The sequence below is a fragment of the Nuphar pumila genome, chromosome 4 (assembly GCF_984573655.1).
Source record: "Nuphar pumila chromosome 4, dmNupPumi1.hap1.1, whole genome shotgun sequence".
In the NCBI taxonomy this organism is placed as follows: domain Eukaryota; kingdom Viridiplantae; phylum Streptophyta; class Magnoliopsida; order Nymphaeales; family Nymphaeaceae; genus Nuphar; species Nuphar pumila.
Window position 1 is genome coordinate 131,383,297 of NC_143252.1, and position 27,705 is coordinate 131,411,001.

The window sequence follows — 27,705 nt, forward strand, 5'->3', positions numbered from 1 at the left end:
AAGATGCAAACAGATTATGTAACACAACAATATACCCTACAGATGATGTGATGTTGTGGTGGAGATGTTGCCTAAGCGATGTTGGGCATGGTCTCATTGTGGTGAATTCGTGGGGTGATCTGAAGCGAGAATTGTGCAACCACTTCTTGCCAAAAAATGAGGAAAGAGTGGCTCATAACAAGTTGATGACATTGAAGCAAACTAGGTCAATTTAGGGATGGCAGTGGGGCGGGGCAGGGCGGGGGACAAGGTCTCCACCCCCACCCCGCCTCAAGATTAGAACCTCCATCCCCGGCAGGGATGGATTTTAACCTCCACCCCCGCCTTCATCCCCGTTTCATGTCCTCCATCCCCGGTTCAAACGGGGATGGGGCAGGGAAAAGTGGCAGGGATGGGGTGGGGAGGGGACGGGGTGGGGCGGGGAAAAGTGTACGTCCATCTCTGCCTCCATCCCCGAACGGGGATGGATTTTAACCTTCATCCCCGCTTCCATCCTCATTCCATACCCTTCATCCCCGATCCAAATGGGGCGAGGCGGGGTGGGGCCCTACTTTCCCCTGGTCCACTGCCATCCCTAGGTCAATTCATGACTATGTCATGAATTTCACCTCATTGATGTTGGACATCGAGGATATGACTGATGGAGACCATAAGTACCACTTCATGTATGAACATACTAGGGTGGTATGCTATATCGCTAAATTGATAGGACCTTCCAAATCTTGCTTCAGCACTTGTTGTTGCCAAGCGATTGGCTGAGATTGATAGACACAATACGATATTTCAAGGCAGACAATTCAAAAATGACTATAACAACAACAATTGGAGGGATAACATAAGGAATGATCGAGGGGATAATACTAGTAACAAGAATTGACAAAGTGATAACTAGCAGAATCATGGCCAACAGAATGGGTAAAGCAATAATCAGCACATGAACAATAACTACCAAGGGCAAAACTATCATCATCGTGACTGTTATCGCAATCACACTGATTATTGGGCGATTTAGTGTCCCAACAGGAAACACAGTTAAGTAAATATAGATAACCATGAGTCCAGAGTTGCAAACATCGCTAAAGCATGCTATTGCAGATGTGTCGATTGTACAGATGATGAATACAATGAGGGTGATACCTACCATCGAACCACCCATAAGCAAAGCTTTGACATACTTGGAAGTCTTGAACATGAGACTCACCAAGGCCTTGGTAGACATGGGTGTGACACATAACTTTGTTTCTCTCGAAGAATCAAAGTGACTGAGATTGCATTGGAAAAATAAGGAGAGTCAAATGATATGCAGTGTTATTTATGATATGCCAATACACATCTTGAGCTAGTTTGGAAAGGTCACATTTTTTAGCTTTAATCGATGATTTCAAGGTCATCCTTGGAATGGAATTCCTACAAAGCAACAAGGAAATGTCTATGACTCATCTAATTGTTGTTAGTTTTGAGGATGAGAAGCAACCTTGTGTGATTGCCATACTACCTGCGAAGAAGCCTTGTGAGTGTTTGGTGTTCACACTCTAACTGAAGAGAGGTGACGAGACCTTCCTTGTGACGATCTGAGAAGTGAAAGAAATAAGATATGTTGTTGAGGGACCTTAGTGCCTGTATTAAAGGAGTTTGATGATAATATTTGTTGAACTATCGAAGAAGCTACCTCTGTGACATTTGGTAGACCACCAGATTGAGTTAGTGTTGGATGCACAACCATCTATGATGGTACCGTACCAAATGACGATTGTTGAGTTAGCAAAATTGTGAAAGCAACTGGATGGCATGCTTAAAGTTGTGATCGTTCGGCCATTTAAAGCACCATTTGGAGCTCTCATGTCGTTTCAGGCAAAGCACAATGGGTTGAAGCGTTTGTGTGTTGATTTTAAGCGTTGAACAAATTGATGATAAAGAATAAGTATATGCTTCCTTTGATCACAGACTTGTTTGATTAGCTCAGACAGGCTTGAATTTTTTCAAAGTTAGACTTGAGATCAAGTTATTGGTATATAAGAATTATAGAGGGAGATTATGCCAAGACCACTTGTTTGATGCGCTATAGGGTGTTTGATTTCCTCGTGATGTCATTCAGCTTGATGAACATGCCTGCAGCCTTCTCTACCCTAATGAACAACATTGAGTGACGTTACACGATGTACGAGCATGAGATGTTGGCTATCGTGCATTGTTTTTGTGAATGGAGACATTACCTTCTGGGGTCACAATTCATTGTAGACTGACAGTGTTGCGATGGGTTGTTTCCAGATCCAGAAGAAGCTTAGTCCAAGATAAGCCCACTAGCAAGAGTTTCTAGTAGAATTTGATATGGTTTTTTAGTACAAGCTAGACAGGTTCAATGTCATTGCTAATGCGTTGAGTTGAAAGGCAGAACTTGTAGTGCTACACGAAGGGGAACGCAACACTAGTCAACCAATGAGTGATCTTCTCAAGCAGGATTGAGGAATGATTTGATGGCTCAATAACTTGTCACTCTAGTGAAGAAAGGAAAAACCCAAAGGTTTTGATTGGAAGATGATTTGCTATGCACTACTGGGGATTGTTTGTATGTCCCACAGTGGTATACTCTATGAAGGTGCTTGATGCAAGAGTGTCACAACATGCGCTAGGCTGGTCACCTTAGGACAGTAGAGGATACTGGTGTTATTGGAGTGTGCATAATATTGGTCATAGATACATGATGATGTTAATGGATACATGCATACTTGCTTGATTTGTAAGCAAGACAAGGCCATAACCAAAGATTGGCGAGATTGTTGAAGCCATTACTAGTGTCGAGTCATTTGTGGGAGTGTGTCACCATAGACTTCGTTGTCAGCTTGCCTATTGCACAGGGTTGCAGTTCAATTCATGTGGTTGTAGACTGATTTTCAAAGTACATTGTCTTTGTGCTTGCCCCTGCCACTTGCTTAATTACTAACACTTTGAAGTTGTTCATGTGGCATGTGGTGATGCATTGGGAAATCTTAAAGAGCATTGTCAATGATTGTGATGCTCATTTCACTAGAAAGTTTTGACGAGAGGTATTCTGATTAATGGAGATAGACTTGCACTTCAGCACCAGTCATCCCCAGATTGACCGAGCAGATCAATGGCATGCTGGAGGAATATCTTTAGCATTTTGTTAGTTTTAAAGAGAGAGATTGAGTGGATTTGTTTGATATCGCCCAATTTTGCTATAATCTTTAGAAGAGTGAATCGTCAGACCATAATCCATTTGAAGTTGCAATAAGACAACAACTGCAGACTCTACACTCTCTATGCTTCTCGAGGATGTGAAAAAGTACCTTATGTATATACTAGTTTGTTAGAAACTGGTAGGACCGGGCAGAGTTGGCGAAGGCGTATCTGAAAAAGGTGATGAAGGAATAGGCAGACATGAAGCATCGACCTGCTGAGTTTCACATTAGAGATAAGGTATTTGTGAAGCTCTTCCCTTAACAGACAATTGTCTTTAGGTGACACTGAGGGCTCATTCGCAAATATGATGGCCCCTTCACCGTGACAAAGAGTATTGAAAACTTAAGGTCTGGTTTACCAGCAAATTTTTAGGTGCATCTAGTCTTTCACGTGTTCAATTTAAAGCCATTCTATGAGGATGAAAAAGATCCTCAACAGAATATACATCAATGTGTTCTTCTTTCATAATGTACACCTTTAACAACTAGCGCAGCGAGCAGAGAACCAAAAGTGATCCTCAATCACTCTAACAACTACATTGGTGAAGTAAAAAAGTATTTGGTGCAGTGAAAAAGAATATCGAAGAGTGAAGCAACTTGGGAGAAAACACCCACCATGAGGAAGCATCACTGAGGATGATGCGAACTTAGGCGGAAAAGTGTGTTCCAGACCATCAAGTTTTTCACTTTGTTACTTGATGTCAATGTCTCTTTGCTTTAAGTACTTAATTGTAAATGGGCTTTTCCCTAAGATCGTCCATATATATAGAGATATGGCACCCCTTTGTACATGCTTTATTTGATATAAGAAGTTATGCATTCTTGCTCTCTGCCTTCTCTTTTATGTGATTTTACGCGTGCATGCTTGTGTCTGTGTCTGTGCGCCTTTGATTGTTTGCACGCATTCCTGCTTTCGGTGTTGGGGAGCACCGGTGCGAGTTACCCGTGACACTCTTAGTGGCCTTCCTTGGGACTGGTATCCAAGACGTAGCAGACGTGGTATTATTCGTGTCAGGTATACCAAGAATTTTCCCAATACCTGGCACTTGGTCAAGATAAACCCAAGCGACTGTCATTGTGTCTGTTTTTCCTCCAGGGAGTATTCTGTTGCTTCCTTTAACTTTGCACTTCTTGAACCAGGTATGGATTTGTTGCTTGCGCAATGCATTTGGGTGCTGGACCAACTTCCCACGTTGAGTTTAGGATGGTTGATCTTTCTCGACCCATGACAATCTTTCCAAGAGGGGTTTGTTCGTTGTTACCATACGTTGCATGTGCAGTGCAGCTATGGAAAACTCATCTCACCTGTTTTGGTATTGTCCCTTCTTTCAAAATCTTTTCCATGCGGTTTGGTGCCCTTCATAACTTTTCATCCATCAAAATTCTTTCGCTCGACACCTTCCTCTTGGACTTGTCAGCTTGAGATGATGTGGGAAATGGTTTTTAGTGTTGTTTGTTGCTATCTGCTTGGTGGGCAGTATGGGCGAGAAAAGAAAATGCAAGAACTTTTCGAGAAAAAACTGCACTCTCTCATGTTGATTTCATTTGGTGATGATAAAATGACCCTCAACTGATGCAACTTCATATGTTTGATACATGCCCTGAAATGTCCTCCCTTCTTCAGGCTGAAATCTCTTGGGCCTAAACTTCTATAACTAATAAAATGATTTCTTATCTCTCTCAAAAAAAAATGCTATTAATTTTGGCCTGGTTTGTGTAACCCAAATATCCAGGCCTGGTATACCGACGGGGGCTCCGCTTGTCTGGCAGGAGGAGTTAGTGCACTTCACCTTGTGTTGGGATGTTGCAAGTTCGAACCCCAAATGGTATGGTTGTATTGTATAACTGGTAGGTATCTGCCTAACCCCAGCTTTCTCTGTCAGGAAAAAAAAAAATCCATGCCTGGCCTGCATGGATCCTCATCCGCAGTTGAACAATATTAAGGTGACGGTAATCCATCAAAGCTCGCTCTGATGCCATTCATCCATCCCAAATACCATGGATGGACTATTGTGTCTTCTAGATGGTTCTCATGTCTTTTTCAGAGCTGCTGATGCTTTAAGATGAATGGCATCTAAGGTTTGCAAAATGAACGGCGGAAAAAATAGTTCAACATATGGTATTTAGGATGCCGTTCATCACATGGATGAACAGCATTAGAGCGAGATCTCCGACCTGATATGCACACTTTGGAATTAACTTAACATATAGGTTTTCTACAAAAAGATCATTTATATGGCAGCAGTCAGCTATCAAGACTTACCTTTTCAAACCGATCATGAATGTGGATGGATCCATATCTGTCCATTTTAGATGGATCATGGATGTAGATGTCGATGTGGACTGACCTCAATTAATCGATTTATGTAACTTTTTTTATAGGCCTAAATTTGTCATCCCCCATCTTCATGCCCCTCTTAAATCCTATTATATATACAACTTTTGATCAAATCTGATCTTATAGGTACCAAGGGGGGCTCCGCTTGTCCGGTAGGATCAGCTAGTCCACATGACCTTGTGTTGGGACGTTGCAGGTTCAAAACTCAATGCTATAATTGTTTAACAGGTAGGGTTCTGCCTAAACCCAGCTTGCCTTTCAAAAAAATTTGATCTTTTAGGTGGATTCAACATGGTTGATTTAATAAGAATTGACCCTTAAATCGTATTTTTAAATCACAATTTTGTGTGTTTTCTCAACTGATTTTTGAATGGCCAAAAAAACTGGAACACTGGTAAGATTTTAGTGATTTAAATGTCATTCTTCCCTAAATGAATGATGTAGATCACATTTCCTGTGTCTGATTTTGATCAAAACAACTCGTATAAACGGAATCCTAACGAGGGGTACTAAGAAAGGAATGACAAAAGCAGTGAGAATAGATAACGTGACACAGGAGAGGCAGAAATTGCACTTTTAGTCACTGGTAAAGGAGATTTAAGTGAGAATAGCTTATATTAATATTTAAATCACCAAAATCCAACTTGCGTGCAGGATTTTTTGTGATCCAAAAATCAAGTTCTGACAAAACACAATTTTGTGATTTAAAAACACATTTTTTTGTCAAAAAATATGATCCAAGGGTCGATTCTTATTAAATCAACCATTCGGAATCCATCCATAAGGTCACATTTGATTAAAACAACTTGCATCATATAAGATTTAAGAGGTGTATGAAGATGGGTCCTGACAGAAAGGGGATGTGTGGAATCCAAATGATTCTTGGCCCATCAAGCCTAAAGATGAAACCAGCTCTGAGTCTGGCTGGGCCCCACAATTAGACTCCATCCATGCTCTCTGCATGTCTAACTTCACTTTTAATAAAGAAATCAAAAAAAAAAAAAAAAAATTTGAGGAAAATTTAATAAAGAAATCATTGATTTAGCACTTTTTGTTATGCGTGATGACGTGCTTCCAGAGTACCCAGTGGTCAGTTTCCAAGTTGGTGCTTGATGGTCATGGAAACAACCTCATCCAACAAAAGATGAGGGCTATCATCACCCAATCTCAACTCTTTGTCTTTTTCATAAAAGTAGTGCAATGTCTTTAACTTTAACTAGAGGATTGGACCTAAAAGGGATAATCTTTGTAATTTCGTAAAAGTTAAAACAAGCCCCCCATTTGTCAGCGCAAAGCATAGGTAAGGTCGTTTTCATATATATCTATCTACGAATTGATCACTTTTCCTTTTTTTTTTTCTTTAGGGAAATTAAATAATGTTAGGGTATGGGAGCATCCTAAGTTGGAAAAGTGTGTGAGTTTTGAAATTTTGATTTCTCAAAAGCAACGGTTTGGAACTAACATCACGTTTGGACATTACGTGAAACGTGACCTAGTTTATGAATTATAGGACTAGGATCTCATTTGCTCAAACACGCCCTTCGTAATCAGTAAAGGTGCCAACTGAACAGGTATGACCCTGACAAGTACCGAATCCTATATAGGATCAGGGTTTGGTTACAGAGAAGGGGATCCGATTAGCTATTCTTGTTGGATTCATGAAGTCCGATTATTAAATGGGTCGGGTATGGTTTATGAAATTTTATACCTAATCTGGGTCTGATCTGAGTTTGGATTAAGATCCGAAATTTTTCAATGTAAAAAACTTTAAAAAATATTATTTTATCAGGTACGAACCTGTTGTGGTTTATGTAATTCTTGTCAGATTTGGATATGTTTTTTCTTATGAAAACCCATCAAACTCGAATATGGATCCGATACACAGATCACCTAGTTGGGTTTGAGTTTGGACCCACCCATTTCAGCGAGAGTCCAACCCGTTGACGGCCCTACTAATCAGGCACTAGGAGTATGAACCTACTATTATTGGATATGAGTCACTAGCATCAGTTCAATTGCTAAGTGCTAACTTTCGATGGGCACTTCACTACTGCAAAAGTTCCTAACATGCCAAACGCCATGTCACAAAAACATGGGCCCCAACCGTGATTCAATATTGAGTTTGAGGATAGAGATGCAAATGGGTCGGATCCAGTATTAGGCTTTTTTATTTTTGGCTGCTCCAACCCGATACAGATCGGAGCCTCCCATGTATTTAGTTGATCCGATTCCGAACCATTTGCATCCCGATTTGTGAAGCATGACTTTGCAATATAGAATGGCAAGATATCGGCAGCCAGAAACTCGTGAGAAATAGAACTTTTTTTTAAAAGACTCATGTTTTTTGGCAAAATATTGGTAATGATAAATGATTTTAAAAATAAAAATAAATGTTTATTAAGAAATACAGATAATAATATTAAAAAATAAAAAATCATGATTTTTTTTTGCGAAAAATAACAGTTAAGAACATAAATGTTACATTTAGAACACAGTATTTATGTCTTTTTTTAAACCTTTAAATAATTTTTCATGACATTTTCGTGATATTTTCATGAATATTGCGATGTTTGTCACGCTGCTACACACATGACAGAAATTGCCAAACTCAATGTTGTCAGTACCGGTGTCGGCCCGTTTGGCCAACAATTCGGGTGTATCGTCCAATACCGATACTCAAGTGAATCGTTCTGTAACGGCCAAAAAAATAGTAAAAAATATTACATGTCAATCAAACGTGACACATGTTAAAACTATTAAAAAATATTAAAATTATTTGTGACCCGCCCCTGAAATATTCAGTCTTTGCCGGTTAGAACTAATGATTGGATGTAGAATACCAAGTTTTTCACTTTTGTGACCCGCCCCTGCCTTAAAAGTCCAGCATTTCACTACCAACGAAGTGAGAGGGTAGATAAGGTCTAACCTTTTTTTTTTGTTATACATAACTTGATGAGGAAATGTGGGACCCACTCCCAAGTGAGATGTGTGGTGGATATTGAATGTAATTGTTGATTAGTTAATTAGATACAATGTATGCTGCTCTAGTGAAATAACGGTGCTTTGGTTGGTAGATCTTTTAAGGAGGGCGTTTGCATGGTGAAAGAAATCATTTTTAGGAATTAATGTTTCCTCACAAGCGACACAAATGAAAGAAAAAAAAATATTAGAAAGACTCAATAGAGATAAGCACTTAAAAACATCAATCTATTGGATAATAAGTTTCATTCATTCTCAAAATGCAGTCTTTAAGTTATATATATATATATATATATATATATATATATATATATATATATATATATATATATATATATATATATATATATATATATATATATATAAAGTTGAAAGTTCTTTTTACATAGGTCTCATGCATAAATGACAACTTTTGGCTTCTCTTTTAATTATGAATTTATATCTTAATAACTTACTTAACAATGACTAATGACACATACCACCATGACCACTAGCATGTTTCAACTCATATAACTTCCTTGTAAACTCTTATGCCATTTCAATGGCTCTACACGTACACATGTCTTGTTATATGACCCACTACATTTATTACCTAGCTACTATGTGCATGGATAACCTAAACAACTTCACATTGATAAGTTTTTCAAATATCAACTTTGTCCTTGAAATCTCTACACACCACATTGCCAAAACTACTTGCAACTCTTAATTACACTGCAAATTCATGACTTGACTTTAACTCACTACCCAAAATGAATTAGTCAATGACTATTTATCCACACATTAAAACAAGCTTAATTAATATTTTGTTTTGTCCAAAAAAAAAGGGAGGAGAAAGATACTTTAAGGTTCTAAACGATGAAGTTTTCATAGACCTTCTTGACATAGAAATTATGTAAGAAGAATCTATTCCCCATGCGTAGATTTGGCATTCTTCCAACGTGTGGACTTACTTTAGTTGGAATGGTAATCTTTCTAGCTAGAATACTTCAACTTATTCGTCTCGTGTCCTATTAGTATTATCCCCAATGAAAAATTACACAAAGATGACATATCCCGTGTCATTTTGGTTGTATTTGTGTGACACGTAGCCTTTTCATAAGGCTGACCTCCAACCCTCAAGTCACACTCCACATTTTGTCCCTTTAAAAAAATTCAACCAAAAAATCAAACAGAAGGTGGTTGTAAAACACTACGAAACCCTTTAGGCTTTAGCTTTTGCTCTGGATTGTGACCCCTGCAGACAGCTTTGCCAAAAGTGAAGCAATGGGGCCCATAATTTTGAGCCTTTCGAGAAGAAAAAATGTGAACAAAAGACCACAAAGGTTCGATTTTCACTTGTACGGTTAAAAAAAAAAAGAGAAGACTTAGAATCAAGCCATGTGAAATCTTGAACAATGATGATGGTAAAGTCATGTCACAATTATCGCCGATATTATGACTAATACCACCGATACTAAATATATACATGATTTTATCGCATGCAATACTTTTAAAGGCTGACAAAGTACCTAAAAGAATATCAATTATTTTGTTAATATTATGTTTTTATCATGATATTAACGTGATGAGGCATTTTTCCAGCATCTTTATATTGTTTATATTTATATATGTTACAATTTTGCAGTTTCGCAATAAAAACCAGATTTTTCAAAAATATGAAGAGATTTTTTTCCTCATCATTAATTATATTCCCAAGAATGAGATGTATAACATTAATGGTGAAGTTATATAGCAGATCAACGAAAAGCATTAGTGATTCCAATCATCATCGATCTGACCACAACCCATGAAAATATGGTACGTACTTTAACCATGGTTAACGGGTCACCAAAATTCCATTCATAAATAGTTGCTGGTTTATTAATTTTTTTTCCAAATTAATCCCTTATATTCATATTTTGTAAATTGGTTCTTCTTTCAAGACCGAACCATCAATTTTGTCTAATCTTTAACAGTTAGGTCAAAAAAGCTAACAGCTATTAACCTCAAGGACCGACTTGCAAATTAAGGTAATTAAAATGCAGGTACCGATTTCTCAAAAATGGTATAGGGTAGGGAGGTAGAAACCACGTACCCCGTCGACCAGAGACCTAGCCAGGCAGGCTTGTTACTAACCAAGGTGCTCATTCTGGTGGTTTGACCTTCTAAAGCCTGTTACTAACCAAGGTGCTCACTCTAGCTAAATTAGCCCCACACAAGAGTAGGGTTGGCAGTGGGGCGGGGCGGGGGACAAGGTCTCCACCCCCGCCCCGCCCCGCCTCAAGATTTTATCCTCCACCCCCGCCTCCATCCCCAGCGGGGAATGGATTTTATCCTCCATCCCCGCCTTCATCTCCGCCTTCAACCCCGTTTCGTGTCCTCCATCCCCGGTTCAAACGGGGATGATGCGGGGCGGGGCGGGGCGGGGAAAAGTGCATGTCCATCCCCGCCTCCACCCCCGGACGGGGATGGATTTTAACCTTCGTCCCCGCCTCCATCCCCGTTTCATACCCTTCATCCCCGGTCCAAACGGGGCAAGGCGGGGCGGGGCCCCGCTTTCCCCCGGTCCACTGCCATCCTTACACAAGAGGGTTTGCCCTCATCTTGACAAGATAACACAAATCGTAGGAAGCTAGCTGATCACGCTGCCCCTTCAGTCCACCTAGCTACCCATTGACATGGTTAGATTCAAGTTGGCTAATTAAAGCCTGCAGTTCGAGAATACGAAACCAGCTGTTTCCAGTGACCGACGCAACTAGTCTCGACTTGGATCCAAGTTAAACTGGGTCAAGTAATTAAACCAAGTCAACCCAGAATGGTCGCATGTCTTCAAAAGGTTGGGTTTATCAGTTATAATAGTTCACAAAAAGTCGCAATCGTCATCGATCATCGTAGCTTCGTTATTCAAGGCTAATGCTCTACGTACGGGTCACCTTAATTTTTGTATTGCTTGTTATATAAAAGTGTGAAGAGGGAATCGTGAAACATACAGGTGCAATCGTATTAGCTCTAAAAAAAAAAATCAAAAAAGGGAACTTATAGTTTACAAAATCCCATAGATTTAGGAAGGGATAAGTACGGTTATAAAAAAGAAAACAAAAAAAAGTAGGTGTTGATAGGTTGATCTACGCGGATTGTGAAGGATCAGAAACTGAAAACAGCATCAGCTCGTGAACTGAGCACTGCTTCATTTGGATAGGGTAAATCAGATGGCCGATCTGCACAGTTGGTTCATCTGCATAGTTGGGGTGATACACGTTATTACTCTCCCTCATGTTAGATCATGGAGATCCATAACGCCCAACTTGGATATCAAGAATTGGAACTATTCATGCCTCAAGGCCTTAGTTAAGAGATCCGTAAGTTGATGACGAGAAGGAACGTGAGCAGTGATGATGACACCAGCTTGGATCTTTTCTCGAATAAGGTGACAATAAAGTTCAATGTGCTTAGTATGCTCGTGAAAAACAGGGTTGACAGCAATGTGAAGGGCATCTTGAATGTTGCAATATAACTGCATTGGTTGAGAATGATGAATGCCAAGATCTCTGAAATTAAAGTGCTTTGAGCCAGGTTAGTTCACAAGTGACGGCAGCCATAGATCGATATTCAGCTTCAGTTGAAGATCATGAAACTGTGCTGCTTTTTAGTCTTCTATGAAAGAGGGTTGCTGCCAAGAAAAGTGAGATATTCAGTAGTGGACCGGCAGGTTGTGGGGCATGTAGTTAGGGGTGGCAATCGGGTCGGGTTGGCGGGTTGGCGGGTTGGCGTGTCAGCATACCTCAACCCGAACCCGACCCGTTTATTAAACGGGTCGGCTGTGGCAAACATGAACCCGACCCGTTTAATAAACGGGTAACCCGACACGACCCGCCAACCAATTTAATAAATGGGTTGGGTCGGGTAAACGGGTTTTCAGGTTCGCGGGTCGGGTTGGCGGGTTGACGGATCGGGTTGGCAGGTAGGCAGGTTGGCGGGTCGGGTTGACGGGTCGGGTTGGCGGGTTGGCAGACGGGTTGGCGGGTTGGCGGGTTGGCATACCCCCAACCCGAACCCGACCTGTTTAATAAACGGATTACGCGGGTCGACCCGTTTATTAAACGGGTTGGCTTAAGCCCAACCCGAACCCGCCTAAGAGGCGGGTTGGCGGGTCGGGTTGGCGGGTCGTGTCAGAAATTGCCACCCCTACATGTAGTTGGCCTAATCGAATTCACAATATGCGGTGAGCTTAAGTTGACTAGCAGATGTTCGGAGGATGCTTTTGCTTGGGAAAGATTTTAAGTACCGAAAGGACCCTATAGGCAGCATCAAGATAAGGCTTCCAAGGATTTTGCATGAATTGGCTTAATAAGTTAACTGAATAGTTGATATCTGGTCAGGTGACAGTTAAATAAATTAAGCAACCCACCAGGCGTCCATAATGAGTGGAATCTTCGAGTGGATCACCTTGATCGACAGAGAGAAAAAGGCATTGCTTCATGAGAAAATCTTTTGAGCGCCCACCCTATAAGCCACTGACAGAGAGAATGTTATGTGTATACTTCTGTTGGGTCAAGAAAATACCTTGGGATGAGCAAGCTACCTCGATGCCAAGGAAATACTTCAGCTTACCAAGATCCTTGAGATGAAAACATGAGTTCAAAAAAAATTTGAGTTGAATAATAGACTAAGGATCATTGTCAGTGATAATAATATCATCAATGTATATGAGTAAAGTTGTGAACCATGATCCAGAATGATGGGTGAACAAAGTATAGTCTGTTGTGGACTGATGATATCAGACATCTTTAAGAGTGAGGAAAAACTTTGCAAACCAATTTTTGGATGATTGTTTGAGACCATATAATGATTTCTTGAGTTTGCATACGTGATGTTTCCCCCTTACTATTAAATCTAGGTGTGAGATTCATATAAATTTCTTCTTGGAGATCCCCACGTAAGAATGCATTGTTTACATCAAGTTAAAAAAGAGACCATTCATTAATGGCGGCAAGAGAGAGTAAACAACGCATGGTAACAAGTTTAACGACCAAAGCGAAGGTCGCATGATAATCAAATCATTTTACTTGAGTGTATCCTTTGGCAACTAAACGTGCTTTGTAATGCTGAATAGATCCATCAATGTGATGTTTGATCTTGAAAACCCAATAACATCAATCGGCCTCTTGCCAAGAGGTAAAAGAACAATGTCTCAAGTATTATTCTTCTGTAATGCATCGATTACAAAAGCCATGGTTTTTTTGCCAATGCTCTTGCTTAACGGCCTCGCTAAAGCTTTGGGGTTCAACCTGAGAAGTAACAAAAGCTAGGAAAGAAAGATGGGCATGAGCGAATTTATGATATGGTATAAAATGAGAAATTGGGTAAGGATTACCTAAAGATGGCCGAGGATTGGATGAAATCATGATGGGCATAACCTGGGCCGATGAACACACATAGTCATCTAGGTGAGAGGGATGGTGGTGAGGGCGACTAGATCGACACAATGGGTTAGGGATAGGTTCGATGTGATCTACATAGTGGGCGGGTTTATTGAGGGTGTCGACTGAATCAGGAATGACATCAGACGTTGCATGGGTGTTGTCGATATGTGGTTCGATTGGCAGTGTATTTGGTGGTAAAAAATGTGGCGGTGGTGGTGAAAAATCTAAATCGGACACGGGATAAGTCATAACATGTTGATTTGATTGAAAAAGAGTTTGATTTTGAAAAAAAAGAATTATTTCATAAAATATGACATCACGACTAGTAAAAAAAACATGATTATCCAAATCATATAGAAGGTAACCTTTTTTACCGAAAGGGTATCCAATGAAGGCACAACATTTGGAACGAGAAAAAAAAATGCCTCGAGATTCTAAATTTCTAGAATAGCATAAGCAGCCAAAAACACGTAATTGGTTCTATAAAGGTTTAGCATTAAGCAATATCTCACATGGAGTTTTGCCTTGGAGAATTGATGCGGGAATGTTGTTGATGAGATAAGTGGTTGTTAAAATACATTCTCCCCAAAAGGTTAATGGCATATTGACTTGGAAATGAAAGGCGCGAGCTACTTCGAGTGAATAACGATGTTTTCACTCCACTCTCCCATTTTTTTGGGGTGAACGAAGACAAAAACATTGATGGTTTATCCCACTTTGGGTAAAAACATCTTGCATCACGTGAGACATGAATTTAATACCATTGTCTATGCGAACATATTACACTTGACAATTGTATTGAGTTTTAACCATGGTACAAAATTTGGTAAGAAAATGAAAGGTTTCACTTTTGTATCTTGTGAGATAGACTCAAGTACATCTAGAAAAGTCATCAACAATGGTAAAAAAGTAATAAGCCTCGATATGTGAAGACTTATTATATGGTCTCCAAATATCACAATGTATAATACCAAAAAGAACATAAGCGTTGTTAATGCTAAGAGGAAATGGAGATCGTGTTTGCTTAGAATGATAACAAGCATCACATGAAAATTTTGAAGGAGAAAAAATATCATAGTAGTCTTTGGATAATTGAGAAATTTGATCCTTAGAGGGATGACCTAGTTGTGAATGCCATATTTCTAAGGTGGTATGTCGTGTGATGACCATGGCATAATGATATGTATCAATTGGAAGATAGTGATAGAGCCCATTTCGAACTTCACCTGCTCCAATTGGCCACTTTGTCAAACGGTCCTAAAATATACAAAAAGAAAGAAAGAAAGTGACAACAATATTGGAAGTTTGAGATATCTTTCTAACATATAATTGTTAAAGTGGAAAGATAGAACATAAAGAACATTCTTGAGGCAGATATCAAGTGATATTTTGATGGTTCCTATGAGGGTGACATTCATGCTTTGTCTATTGGGTAATTTAACAGGTTTCACATTAGTGACAGGTAAACAATTGATTAACAAGGACATGTATGGAGTCATATGATATGAAGCACTTGTATCTATTATCCAAGAAAAATGATTTTGAAAGGTATTACATGCAAGATTAGCTGAGAAAGCTTGAGCATTGGCATTGAGCCAAGACATAAACTGGTTCTTTTAATCATCAGTGAGTTGCATCAAGGAAGAAAAGGCATCATTTTGTACGACAAGAGATGTTGGCTGCTTGACGGTTGCATTGGCGACATTTGGAGAGTGAGTCTTGGATGTAGACATGTTGTCGACCTTATATTTAGGATGGCCAACCGGGTAGCCATGCAATGCATAACATCGTGGCTTGATGTGACCAACCATCCCACAATGCTAACATCGTGGGCATCCTCGACCTTGTCCCGAGAAGCTAAAAGGGATGTTTCCTCGATTGTGCGAATTTGCATTGGCAGCGAAAGTAGTTGACTCACTTATAACTTTGAGATTGGTTTGCAACATTTTCTGGTTTTCTTCATGCATTACAAGGGCATACACTTTGCGAATGCTCAACAAGGGTTACATAGTCAAGATCCGACTCCTCACCGTAGTGAATGAGTCACTTAAACCCATAATAAATTGGTATACTTTCTCTAGTTGTTGACATTCATTCAATTCCTTGAAAGCTCTACATGTGCAATATAAAATAAGTATGAATTCAATTCATCCCACAGAGACTTAAGAGTGGTATAGCAAGAAGCAAGAGACGACTAGTTTTGCCTGATCTGAAATCAAATTTCTTAACTGATAGATTCTTGTAGCATTACCTTGAGAAAAGTGTTCTTCTAGATCTACCCATACCTCTCTAGCGGTGTCGGCATAGATGACATTGTTTTCCAATTCTTTAGTCAGGGTGTTTAAAAGTCATGACAAGACCATATGATTACATTGGTTTCATGCTTGGGAATCCGACGAAGAGGAATTGGATCTTGGTAGGGATCCATCAACAAAGCAAAATTTATTTTTTGCGCTAAGAGTCATTTTCATGAGTCTCTTCCAAGTCGAATAGTTATCGCCATTTAAAAGAGAAGAGACTAAAATTGCACCTGGATTGCAAGAAGTAAGGTGTCTCTAGAACATCTGAAGCCGTTGGCATTTTGTTGTGTTTCGATAAAGGCCATGGCAGATTAACGATGAGGCTTCAAAAAAAACTCGAGTTTGGTGGGTAGATCGGCAGTCTGATGAGTGGATCAGAATGAATCGACTATGGGCGCCGATGTTATCTATGGCAGCCTGAGGTGATAGAGGGTTCTCAAGTATTTAGAAGACGAAGAATGTTTATCACGATCAGAAGTAGCAAGGATTTGACGTCAAAGGACGTAGGTGTGGAACTGTGGATATATGCAAACTCGACCTTGGTCTTGACTTCCATACACGACGAACAATTACAAAGGCCTGATCGAATAATCGTAGATGCTTCCCAAACGATCAGAACAACATCAGCACTGATGCTAGGGATGGCAGTGGACCGGGGGAAAGCGAGGCCCCGCCCCGCCTCGCCCCGTTTGGACCGGGGATGAAGGGTATGAAATGGGGATGGAGACGGGGGTGGAGGATAAAATCCATCCCCGCCGCGGAGGCGGGGCGGGGGTGGACGTGCACTTTTCCCCGCCCTGCCCCGTCCCCGCCACGATCCCCGCCCCAACCCCGCCCCAACCACTTTTCCCCGCAATATCCCCGCCCCGCCCCGCCTCATCCCTGTTTGGACCGGGGATGAAGGGTATGAAACGGGGATGGAGGCGGGGTGGAGGATAAAATCCATCCCCGCCGCGGAGGCGGGGCGGGGGTGGAGGATAAAATTTTGAGGCGGGGCGGGGGTGGAAACCTTGTCCCCCGCCCCGCCCCGCCCCGCCCCGCCCCACTGCCATCCCTAACTGATGCCATGTGAAGAAGGAATTGTGAAACACGATTGGTGCAATCGAAATAAAGATTGATTATATTAGCTCTAATAAAAAGGGAACTTATAGTTTACAAAATCCCATAGATATAGGAAGGGATGAGTATGGTTACGAAAGAGAACAGAAAATACAACAAACAAAAAAGTAGGTGTTGATCAGCTGATATGTGTGGATTGTGAAGGATTAGAAACTGAAAACTGCGTGAGCTCGTGAACTGAACACTGCTTTATTTGGACAGTGTAAATCAAAAAGGCAAAAAATTGGTTAATAAAAAGGTTTTACATTAAAAAGAGTAGGGGTGGCAATGGGTCGGGTTGGCGTGTCAGCATACCTCAACCCGAACCCGACCCGTTTATTAAACGGGTCGGCTGTGGCAAACACGAACCCGACCCATTTAATAAACGGGTAACCCGACATGACCCGCCAACCCATTTAATAAATGGGTTGGGTCGGGTAAACAGGTTTTCAGGTTCGCGGGTCGGGTTGGCGGGTTGATGGATCGGGTTGGCAGGTAGGCAGGTTGGCGGGTTGACGGGTCGGGTTGGCGGGTTGGCGGGTCGGGTTGGCGGGTCGACCCACCCGCCTAACCCGTTTATTAAACGGGTTGGCGGGTTGGCATACCCCCAACCCGAACCCGACCTGTTTAATAAACGGGTTACACGGGTCGACCCGTTTATTAAACGGGTTGGCTTAAGCCCAACCCGAACCCGCCTAAGAGGCGGGTTGGCGGGTCGGGTCAGAAATTGCCACCATTAAAAAAGAGTAGAGTTCTCTTTTTCAATATTCAAAGTTTCATTGAAAAAAAAAGGGTGTTCTGATCCCCGTTTGATAAACATGGTGTTGATTGTCTATAGGGGTAGGCATCGGCCTGGGCCAGCCCAATAATGGACCGGGCAGACCGCTGGTCAACTGCCCAGCCCATTTACTAATGGGCTGAGTTTTGGTCAGGTTCTTAACGGGCACGGGTTTGAAGAGAAGCCCATTGTCCCAACAACAGCTCGGGTTCGGCCCAGCCCCGCTCAGCTGACCCAATCTTAAAATACATAAATGCTTGACTAAAATTATAGGTTAACGAGAGAATAGCAAGTTTCAATGCAATTGATTAGGTAAATAAAAGTTACTATGTAATAGTTAATTTTTAAAATTTTATATTATTAAAAAATTAATAAAAAAACTCAAACCCATCGGGCAGCGGACCCCAGCCTAAAATCATGACCCAAACCCGGCCCATGGCCGGCGGGACGGGCTTGGCCCATCAGGCTGTCCGGCCGGTTGCCGGCCCCTAATTGTATATGACATTATGTTTAAAACTACCATACAAAATGAGGAAATTAAGATTGACATCTTATATGTTATCTTTTCACAAAGACTCAAAAAAGATCGATTTCCAAAAGAAAAATAAGAAAGACGCGGTGGAGAGAACAAAAAGCCCTAGCGTGCAGGTGAGAAGCTCGTTATTCCCTCCTCCTAAAGCTCAACACTTGGTGTAACCCTAAGGGAAAAAGAAGGCCGTGTGCTCGTACTTCACCTTTTACTTTACCCTGATAACCACACCCACCACTTCCTAAAACATGAACTTTACTTTGCATAAAAGGCAACCTACCTCACTCCCCTCAAATTCCAAGAAAAAGTTCCCCACTCCTCCCCCTTTTCCCCTCCTAATTATAAAGAAGTAAATAGTAATTCACAAGATTGACCTCCATCAGATTGAGGCATGTAAGGTAAAACAATTTTTTTTCATATTTTTGTAAGTAAATCTTTCATAACCAACTGGGATTTCAGCAATTTGAATGGCTAACTTTACAGATTGGATGACTTGTATCTCAATTTGTCAGCACAAAAAACTCCAAGACTTGTTCAGGAAGAGTTGTTATAGGTTAGTTGTCTGGTGTATCAAACACACCCTTAAGCAGGAATGGATCAATCCTTGGTGTTTTGGCATTGTAACCATCCATTAGATTCATGTATTACACAATCTATTGTGTAAACAGCAGAACCTTGCCGTCAGCCCATTGCTGAGGGTAACAACTGGTCGGGTATGAACTGATCCTGACCCATACCAAATCCGGTAAGATCAGAGTTTGGCAACAAAGAAAGAGATCCAATTGACTATCCGGGTCAGACCCATGAATATGTCTGGTTATTTAATTATGGCCCAGGTATGGTTTATAAAATGTTATACCAAACTCAGGTCCAACATTGTTCCGATTATGATTAGGAATTTTTCAACGTAAAAATCTTAAAAAATATTATGTTTTCGGGTATGAACTGGGTCTGGTTTATGTAATTTTTATTGGATCCAGTATAGTTTTTCTTATAAAAGATCGTGTCAGAGTCGGATCTGGACTTGATATCGATACCTCTTGATCTGATCCGAAGGTGTTGTTTACTGTTGGTGACTTGAACGGAAGATCTGAAGGGTATGTTGGTAATTTTATCTGTAAAATCAAAATAGTAATTAGGAACCATCACAGGAAAGTTCACCAGAGTGAGAGTTCTGAAATATACGACTATCTCAAGGGTGCTCTGGTAAGCTATGCCAAAATAAATAAAAGGGAAACGATAGAGTGGAGCAGCGTTAAGAGAGAGAGAATTGGGTGGGTGATGGAGGTCTTATCCCAGCTGTGGTCGTTCCTGGGACTGCTCACCGTCGTCCAGAACGTCCTCCCATCCCAGCTCCTCTCCCTCCTGCAGTCCTGGTGGGAGACCCTCCAGGACGTCCTCAACCCCTACTCCTACTTCGAGATCCCCGAGTTCAACGGCTACTGCGGGGTGGACGTGAACGACCTGTACCGGCAGGTCCACCTGTACCTCAGCAGCCTCAACGCCTCCTCCTCCCGCAGGGTCACCCTGACCCGCCCCAAGACCTCCCGCACCATCTCCTTCATGGTCTCCCCCAACCACACCCTTGAGGACTCCTTCCGCGGCCACCGCCTCTGGTGGACCCACCACGTCGACACAGTTCAGGACTCCCTCGAGGAGAAGCGCAGCTTCTGCCTCAAGCTCTCGAAGGCCCACCGGAAGTCCGTCCTTCCTGACTACCTCGCCGAGATCTCGTCTCGAGCCGAGGAGTTCGAGCGCGTCTCCCGCGAGCGACGCCTCTATACCAACAACGGCCACGCCTCCTGCGAGCTCGGCTGGGCCTCCGTTCCCTTCCGCCACCCCGCTACGTTCGATACGCTTGCTCTCGAACCGGAGCTCAAGCAGTCGTTGATTGCCGACCTAACGGCGTTTACCAACAGCAGGGATTTCTACAAGCGAATCGGCCGGCCGTGGAAACGGGGTTACCTGCTTTACGGCCCGCCTGGGACCGGAAAATCCAGCTTGATCGCGGCGATAGCGAACTTGTTGCACTACGATGTGTACGATCTCGAGCTCACCAAAGTCGTGGACAACTCCGAGCTGAGAGCGCTGCTCATTCAGACGACCAACAAATCGCTCATCGTCATCGAAGACATAGACTGCTCCCTCGATCTCACGGAGCGGCTCGCGAAGAAGCCGCGGATGGAGAGCAGGAGATGTGGGAGGAGGTCGAGTTCGGAGCCGGAGGACTCAGAGAGTCGGGTGACGCTGTCGGGGCTGCTGAACTTCACCGACGGGCTGTGGTCGTGCTGCGGGGACGAGCGGATCGTGGTGTTCACGACGAACCACAAGGACAACGTCGATCCCGCGCTCGTGCGGTGCGGCCGGATGGACGTGCATGTGGTGCTGTCCGCGTGCGGGCCAGACGCGTTCAGGTCGCTGGCGCTCAACTACCTTGGGTTGTCTGAGCACGATCTCTTCCCCGTGGTCGACCGGTGCATCCAGGCCGGCGGCGAGCTGACGCCGGCGGAGGTCGGGGAGATTCTGATCAAGCACAAGGACGACGCCGACGCTGCCGTTCGAGCCGTCATCGTCGCGATGCAGATGACCGCCCTTCGCGGCAGCCACCGTGAGCATGATGTTGATGATGAAGATGAATTGGTGGCGATGATGGAGAAGAAGATCAGCAGCTTCTTCTTGGAGACGCCTGAAGATGAAAAGGGAGGTGTCGCGGACAAGAAGGCCAAGATCAAAGGGAGATGGCAGAGGAAGGTGAGGTGCTTCGTGAGGATGAGGATGCTGACCAGGTCCGAGTCTGTAAATGTAAATGGGATTTGAAGTTCTCTTGATTTGAAGTGTGTTTTTGTTATTTTAGTCTTTTCTTTGTTGTTGTGTATGATAAAAGGGGAGCTGCCTGTAACTAACCGTTAAGAATAGGAGGCAATTAGTACTGGTCCTTTTCTTTTCTCTCTTTTCCTTCGCTTGTCTAGTGATCCTTTTGTTTTTTTTTGAAAGCCAAACTGGGGTTAGGCGGACCCCTAGAGAACAACACCCGCCCCACGTTGCAGAGGGATTGGATAAGGGAAACATCACAGATCTAATTTTTTTTTTTTTTGAAAGGCAAGCTGGTGTTAATCAGACCCCTTACCAGTTAAAAAATTATACCATTGGGTTTTGAACATGAAACGTCCCAACACAAGGTAACGTGCACTAGCTGCTCCCTACCAGACAAGCAGAGCCCCCGTTGGTGTCACAAATCTCAATTCAAGGAAAATCTTGCGATGTTGAGAAATTTGCTTTTTTTTAAAATAAAATAAAACTTGGGTAATTATTTGCATATGCAAAAAATACATAAAAGATATGTAAAAGTGTAAACAAAAATATAACGAATATGGAAACAGGAAATATTTTGAAAATGTTTTTATTATATTTCTCTTTCACAATATGGGTGATATACTTGGGACTTGGTCACAATACAAGTAGGTCTGAGAAACAGGATGAGTAGCTCGCCTTTAGGCTAAAAAATTGATCTCGGCGAACTCAGCTACAAGCAAGCTCATTTAGGTAAATGACCCGAGTACAAACATGGCAGGCTCAGGTCAGGTCGGCTCAACTCAGCTCATATAGGCTCGATTTAGATATTATATATAGATACATATTATATTATATTATATATATATATAGAGAGAGAGAGATTATATATATTATCAAGCTTTAAAAAACAATTTGTTTAAAAAATGAGCTAACAAGCTTGGGCTTGGCTCGACTCATGACGCACTGCAAGAAAAACGTTAATTAGCGATAAAAATTGATGACGGATTATTTCTGTTATAAAGTTGTGACGGCTTAGCGAGAGAAAAGTAGTTATCGTTAAAATTAAATTTGTTGTAGATTTAGCTACAAAAATATTTTGTCTTATACTCCGTCGCTAATTAGTGATGGATTAGCGACAGAAAAGTTTCGTATCAAACTTCGTCGCAAAGTAGCTACGGATTAGCGACATAAATTTTCTGTCGCTAAGGAAATCGCTACTTAGCGACAGAGTTTGAGACAAAATATTTTTGTCGCTAATCCATCACTATTTTTTTATATAAGCTTGTCTAAGCCGTGACATTATCTCTCCTCTCTCTGTGATTTCTCCCAAATCGAACCCTAACACTCCTGTCTTCGTCGCCCGTCTCTGTCGATCCTATTGTCTGACCACCACCGCCCCTTTTCTGGCAGCTCCATCGGTGCCTCCTCGCCAGGCGACCGACCCCGTTCGGTCACCTCACCTACCCCCCCCCCCCCTCCCCCCCCTCTTGGTTTCTCTCCCTCTCGAGCCTCCTCAGACGTCAGAGCTCAGAGCACCCCGTCTGTGCTTCCTCTCCTCGCTGAAGCCCCCCCACTCCCTCAGGTGACCCCTCTCTCCCCCTGCATTGTCTCCTTCTTATTCTTTTTTTTTTCGTCTTGGTCCTGCAAGGGCCATCGGCCCCTGCCTCCTCCTTTTCAAGAGTCGTAGGGGCCTTTGGCCCCTGGGCCCCCACCCTTTTTTTTCATCTTGGTCCGACAGGGGCCATCGGCCCCTGCCCCCCTCCCCACCTTTTAGTCTTGGTCTAACAGGGGCCTTTTGGCCCTTGCACCCCCTCCCCCCTTTTTTCTTTGTCGTATATAATTATGCTTTGCAGGTGCGTAGCTGAGCTAATTGCACGATACTTAGTTCTAAGCATCGCATGCAGATAAAAATTAAATGCAAAAAGAAATAAAAAAAAAAGCAAAGGCAATAGCATGCAAATCGGGTAAATACTCGTGGTGAGTAAGTGATGCAAGCGCATTACAGGTTATTTAATTTCTTGGATGCAATAATTTTTTGTTCACACACTCACTTAGTTGTGGATATTTATGACTGCTTTGATGGAGTCGGGGCATCATGCTGAGCATGATTTTAATGTATGAAAATAGAAGTGCTCTTTTTTTTAGAGTTCGGATTTCATGCTAGTCATGGTAGTAGTTAGCGGGATATTAGAGTATGTTTGCTACAGATACATGTTTGACATTATTTTGATATGATTGATTTGAATATATTACAATATTTGATGTAACTGTATCCATGCTTGCATGCAATTTTTTAATTTGATTATGTCTTTTATGTGAAATTATATCATGAAAACATGCTTCAAATGAATGTATCATGTTATGAATGAGTTTGTACATGAAAATGAATGATAAGTTATCAATGCTTCAAATGAATGGTTTTGCATATGAAAATATTAAGTTATTAATGCATGCATCATTGTTCTTGTGATTGAATGACATCATATATATATATATGTGTGTGTGTGTGTGATATATATATCAAATCATTGCATCTATCACGAGTGCATGATAAATTTAATATTTTCTTCATCATAACATTTTTATGATTCTCTTTTAACTGGTTAAGATAATATCCATAACATCATAGGACAAAATGACTGCAAACCGTCAATGAATGTACCGTAGGATAATTGACAATGAGGTATCGCTTGAATATGTGGATGGTGTTGACAGTTTTATTGAATTTGCAATTGCAAGTGTCAGTACAGTGAATTTCACAAGTCGGATCAGGTGCCCCTGCATGATATGTAAGAACAATCGATTTGCAGAACCTCATGGCGTTAGACATCACCTATACAGAAAGAGTTTTGTGAATGATTATCGAAATTGGACGCTTCATGGTGAAGAATTTTGAAATAATTTTGATGCACGGGTGGATGTGGTGCACGATAATCCATATGTAGATTTGATATTTGATGTCGCAGGACCAGAACTGAGTTCTGCTATGGGTCCTAGTGATGTACCAACTGGGGTAGAGGAAGAAGCAGCAAACGATGTAGCTAGTAGATTTTATGATTTACTTAGAGATGTTGATAAGCCACTTTGGAATGGTTGCAAGAGTCACACTATCTTGTTTACAGTTCTTCAACTAATGAATTTGAAGTCTGAGTATAATTTGAGTCAATCATGTTTTGATTGTTTATGCTCTATTGTGATAAGTATGTTGCCAAAAGATGTGAAATTGCCATAAAATTTATATCATGCGAAGGTTATGGTCAACGCTTTAGGTATGGGGTATCAAAAGATAGATGTTTGTCCAAATCACTACATGTTGTATTTTAAAGATCAAGAAAATAGCAGATCATATCGGTCATGTGGGCATCCTCGGTTCAAGCCAAAGACAAGGGGCAATGGTAGAACGAGGTCAAAAGAAATGTCATACAAGTCACTTTGTTACTTCCCTCTCACCCCTAGATTGCAACAATTGTGTATGTCTTTGAGGACAGCTACACACATGAGATGACATACAAATAAAGATCGACATGATGAAGACAAGATCACGCATCATGTTGACGTGGAAGCTTAGAAGCACTTTGATTGTACTCATCAGACCTTCGCAATGAAAGCGAGAAATATTAGGCTCGATTTATGTACAGGTGGATTTAATCCATTTGGAGGTAGATCAACCCCATACTCGTGTTGGTTAGTATTTGTCACCCCATACAACCTTCCTCCAAGTTTGTGTATGAAGCGTCAAAATGTTTTATTGTCTCTATTAATCCCTGGTCCGATGTCTCCGGGCTAAAATCTTGATGTATATTTAAGGTCATTGATTGATGAACTAAAAATATTATGGGATGACGGTGTTCTCACGTACGATGCTCACAAAAAATAAAACTTCAATATGAAGGTTGTTGTCCTATGGATAATTAATGACTTTCCTACATATGATATGTTATCTGGTTAGAGCACACGTGGGAGGTTGGCATGTTCATACTCCATAGAGGATACAAAATCTTTTAGATTGATGCATAGAAAGAAGCCGTGTTAGTTTGATTGTCATCATCGATTTTTACCTAGCGACCATTCATTTCTACAATAAAGAAATGTGTTCAAAGTAGGCACAACTGAAATAGAAGGTTCACCTACACGATTGTCTGGCATAGAGATTTTAAGACGATTGAGATACTTTCCATATGAACTGACAGATGCCCGTAGTACAAGACCATTCTTTGGATTTTAGAAGTATCATAATTGGACAAAGAAATCTATATTTTGAGAACTACCATATTGGTTGACCTTATTGATATGACATAATTTGGATGTAATGCTTATGGAGAAAAATATGTTTGATAATGTGTTTAATACGACAATGAATGTCAAAGGAAAAACAAAGAATAATTTGAAGGCTCGTATGGATTTAAAAGTAATATGTAAAAGACCAGAATTAGAACTCAAAAAGTATAATGGCAAACTACTAAAACCAAAGGCAAAGTACGTGCTTGGACCAAATCAAATAAAGCAGGTATGCCAGTGGTTGAGACAGTTGAGATTTTCAGATGGATACGTCTCTAATATTGCTCAGGCCGTGAAGATAGATGAGGGACAATTATATGGGTTGAAGAGCCATAATTGTCATGTTATCATGCAATGATTGATTCCCCTAGCATTCCATGATATGTTAGACAGACCTATATAGAGGGTATTATCCGAGTTGAGTCGATTTTTTAGAACATTGTGTGCATCGAAAGTTGTAGTAACTGAGGTAAAGAATTTAGAAGATTCTGTTGTCACTACTATTAATTGTCAGCTAGAGAAGATATTTTCTCCATCATTTTTTAACGTTATGAGACATGTGATCATACACTTGCTATATGAACTTAGGGTTGGTGGTCTTATGCAATATCAATGGATGTACCCATTTGAAAGGTACTTTTTTTTATATTTTTCTCTCTAATGCTATTGGAAATTTATTGTATTATGAGATATATATTGTTGACAGATGCATGTTTGACCTCAAAAAAAAGATTCAGAATAAATCAAGAGTGGAGGGTTCAATTTGTGAGGCGTACACTTTAGAAGAGATTTCAAAATTCTCATCTATGTACTTTGAGCCTCACATTCCAACATGTTACACTTGCCCACCTCATAGTGATGATGGAGAACAAGTTATTGTGGCTGAAAAACTATCTATATTTAAACCACTTGGGAATGCCTTTGGCAGTTGTTGGTCAAGACTTTTGGAAGATCGAGAGCAAGACGCAACATAAATCTATATCATTTTTAATTGCTCAGAGATCGAATCCTACATCGAGTAAGTATACATAATATGTTAAGTGCAAACCCCTACATCAACACTAAGTTCTCCATGTACATGGTTCGGTAATATAATTATTTGTTAAGTAAAGACGATTTGATCTGGAGTTGTGAAGAGAACTTTCTCATCTCACTGATTCAGAATTACAAAAAAAATGTGAAAATAAGTTTGTGGCATGGTTGAAAGAGTTGGTAAGGACGATGACATGCATTCTTTATGTGTAAACAACAATATATTACTTAATTGGTCATGTTTACGGTCATTATTTATGTTTGTAGGTCTGCCATGGTGATGTTATTGACCAAGGAATATGTGATTTACAAAATGGTCTGACCAAAGTTGTGCAATGTTGCAATAAATACATAGTAAATGGTTATCAATTCCATACAGAAGAATACGGTGTAAACAAGTCAATGATGAATAGTGACATGTGTGTCAAGGGTAACAGTTATGATGAAAATGAACTTGACTACTATGGTGTTATTGAAGAAATAATGGAGTTAACTTAGGCTTAAATAACAGGGCAACTGTATTCAAGTGTCATTGGTTTGATTCCACAACAACAAGAGTCGATAAAGCCTCAAGCATTGTGGAGGTGAATCATAAACCAAGGTTTGAAACATATGAACCATTCATATTAGCATCACAAGTTCAACAAGTTTACTATACTTCATATCCGAATACAACGAAGTCAGATAAAAATGAATGGTGTGTAGTTTGCAAGGTGAAGTCTAAACTATACCTCGAGTATGATTAGTTACAAGAAGACAAGATTATTGAAGAGAGTGATTACTATCAGTCAAATGATATGTATGACTTCTCTTATGGTCATGATGCCACACATGGTCTGCATGTCACATCTTCATTGTTCAATAGCACACATATGGAAGAATGTGATCCAAATAATATACCAAATGGATGGGTGCCCAATGAAGAAGAAGACGAAGAGGATGAAAATGAGGAAGAAGAAGAAGAAGAATATGAAA

General features: G+C 41.0%; 1 pseudogene across 1 annotated transcript; it reads left to right on the forward strand.

Moving 5' to 3' along the window:
* The first annotated feature begins 19,908 nt into the window (after positions 1-19,908).
* Positions 19,909-21,444, forward strand: LOC149841081 (AAA-ATPase At4g25835 pseudogene; annotated as a pseudogene). The gene has a single exon (XR_016431688.1). The product of XR_016431688.1 is annotated as an AAA-ATPase At4g25835 pseudogene (transcript).
* Positions 21,445-27,705: the final 6,261 nt, after the last annotated feature.